This window comes from Schistocerca serialis, chromosome 2, assembly GCF_023864345.2.
Source record: "Schistocerca serialis cubense isolate TAMUIC-IGC-003099 chromosome 2, iqSchSeri2.2, whole genome shotgun sequence".
NCBI lineage: Eukaryota > Metazoa > Arthropoda > Insecta > Orthoptera > Acrididae > Schistocerca > Schistocerca serialis.
The window spans coordinates 990046403-990048830 of NC_064639.1; the positions used below are offsets into that span (position 1 = coordinate 990046403).

The 2428-nt window shown below is 47.0% G+C and overlaps 1 pseudogene; it reads right to left on the bottom strand.

Annotated features, from left to right (window-relative positions):
* Window positions 1-413: 413 nt before the first annotated feature.
* On the bottom strand, window positions 414-531 carry LOC126459237 (5S ribosomal RNA; annotated as a pseudogene).
* Window positions 532-2428: the final 1897 nt, after the last annotated feature.

Here is a 2428-nt window from a genome sequence, read left to right on the forward strand (position 1 = left end):
CTTTCCCATTTAACCAGACTGAGCCGTAGTAACGTGTGTCGGTGAGCAGCTAGAATGGGAAGCGTGCAAGAAAGACGTGAGTCGAGGTTGTGCAATTGGTAGTAGTTTTGTGCGTATCCTTGCAGAAAAAAAGTTAATAATAATAACTTAGAACTGAAAACTACTCATTTTGATTCCCATTAATTTAATTATCATCCATCAAAACTCCATCCGAACAGGCCTTGAAAGGCCCAACGCTACTGACCGGCCACCGTGTCATCCTCAGACCACAGGCGTCACTGGATGCGGATATGGAGGGGCATGTGGTCAGCACACAACTCTCCCGTCCGTACGTCAGTTTACGAGACCCGAGCCGCTACTTCTAAGTCAAGTAGCTCCTCAGTTGGGCTCACAAAGGCTGAGTGCACCCCGCTTGCCAACAGCACTCGGCAGACCAGTTGGTCACCCATCCAAGTGTTAGTCCAGCCCGACAGCGCTTAACTTCGGTGATCTGACGGGAACCAGTGTTACCACTGCGACAATGCCGTTGTCCCATCCCTCAAAACGTTACCATGAAAAGAGCGATGCACCAAATTGCAGGTAAAACAGAGCACATTGTTGGCAAGCTCTGAGAGCTATCCCCACAAGTACAAAAGACTTAGCATGACATGCTTGTAACATAACACTAGTGAATTCAGTGCTCAAGAATAAATATTGTGCGTCGTAGATTCTCTTACTAAAATTTCCTTTCACACGGGGTTTCATCATACAAATAACAGTTGCTCATATAAAAGTAAAAAATTTACCTTTTTTGGAGCAAAAAAAATTAATAGATAATTCTTATACAACGGATTAAACATTCAAAACTCATGCAGTTTACTAGTTGTGCACAAATTGCCCTAACAGTTTCATCTCACAGAAATGCAGCAGTCGTAGTATAAGTCTTAGGGTGCAAGCACAATAGTAGGAAGAGAACACAGGCAGGCAACACGTCTGCTCTGGAGCAGGATCAGAATACAAAAGAGCCAGATGCAGAACATGCAGGCAGAGGACGCACAGTATTTCTGCTCTTTAGCAGGAGCCAAACGCAGCAGACGCAGAGGCAAAAGTTCCTGTTGTGTAGCTGAGCTGCAAGGCAAGAGAGCGAAATTCAGGAACGTCTACGTGCACACAGTGCGAGAGGCGGTCACGAGGGCACTCTGAAAATGAAAGACACTGGTCTTCCCTTGATTTTCTCTATTTCTTCTATTATTTCTATCTTATGTGAGTAACAGACTGATGAGCAATACTCAAATCTTGAGTGTTTTGTATGCTACCCCTTCGTGATTGGACTGTATTTGCTGAGCATCCTCAGTCTGGCATATGCATTTTGAGCCGTGCGTGGCTAGTTTTCGTGCCATTTCTTATTTTACGTTTTTTTTTACCGTACTGCCACCTAGTTATGTTAATTTACAATTAGTGGTGTCCCTGAGTTGTTGCTTTGCCTGCCCGTGAGCGGCAGCAGCAGTGCTTATCGATATAAGCCTTGCAGTATTATCTTTGCGGGACTGCTACTACTTCCTGGTCGTCGTGTGTCAACCGGTCAGTTGGAACGTGCCAGCAGTCAGTTCGGACCTGGCAGTGTTTGAGTTGGCACGCGGCACAAGTTTAGTCGGGGTGCGGCAGCAGTAGGGTCCGGACCGCCATGACTCGCCCGACGGTTGCCGACACACATGATTGGAGTGGGAACGACTTTGGTTGGTCGTCGGTCGGTCGTCTTGCCGGACAACGTGTATTTGGCCGGCGATCGCTTATGCGTTGGCTGTGTGTGCCGACTCGTGATTCGTCCATGTTATTGTACAGTCACTGCCGTTAGCATTGTCTAGTTCTTCGTGCAAGTGTTTGTAAAACTGTGTGTAGTTTGCGTGGTTTGACGGACAAGTTATATAAAGCTTGTCGACTTACTGGCTTTGAATTGGTCGGTTGGCGTGGAGTAGCGAGGAAGGACAACATAGCCATCACTCGCCCGACGATTGCCGACGCACACGTTTGAGTGGAAACTACCCTGCTTGCCCGTTTGGTCGGTCGTCTGATTAGACGACGTGTATTTGGGTCGTCAGCCGCTTATGGGTTATCTGTGATCCGTTCTGGTTGTTTTTCCAGTCTCCGCTGTTAGCATCGTTAGAGTTTTGGTGCAAGTATGGACCGGAACTGATCTTGATCATTGGTCTGTTGACTGTCGGTCGGTTGGGTTGTCGTCGGATCGTGAATGGTTGGCCCGACTGCCTGTCTCACCTAAGCGAGCATTAGTGTTTGAATTACAGGCCGACCCTAGAACATCTGCGCGCCCTGGTGTGGACTGCCTTTTTTTAAATTTGTTCTTATTGTTGGTATTTGTATGGCTTCTAGCCGGTTTTGTGTTGTAAATTAATTTTACCCCTAAGGCCTTCAGCCTAGTTTAAACTGCTGT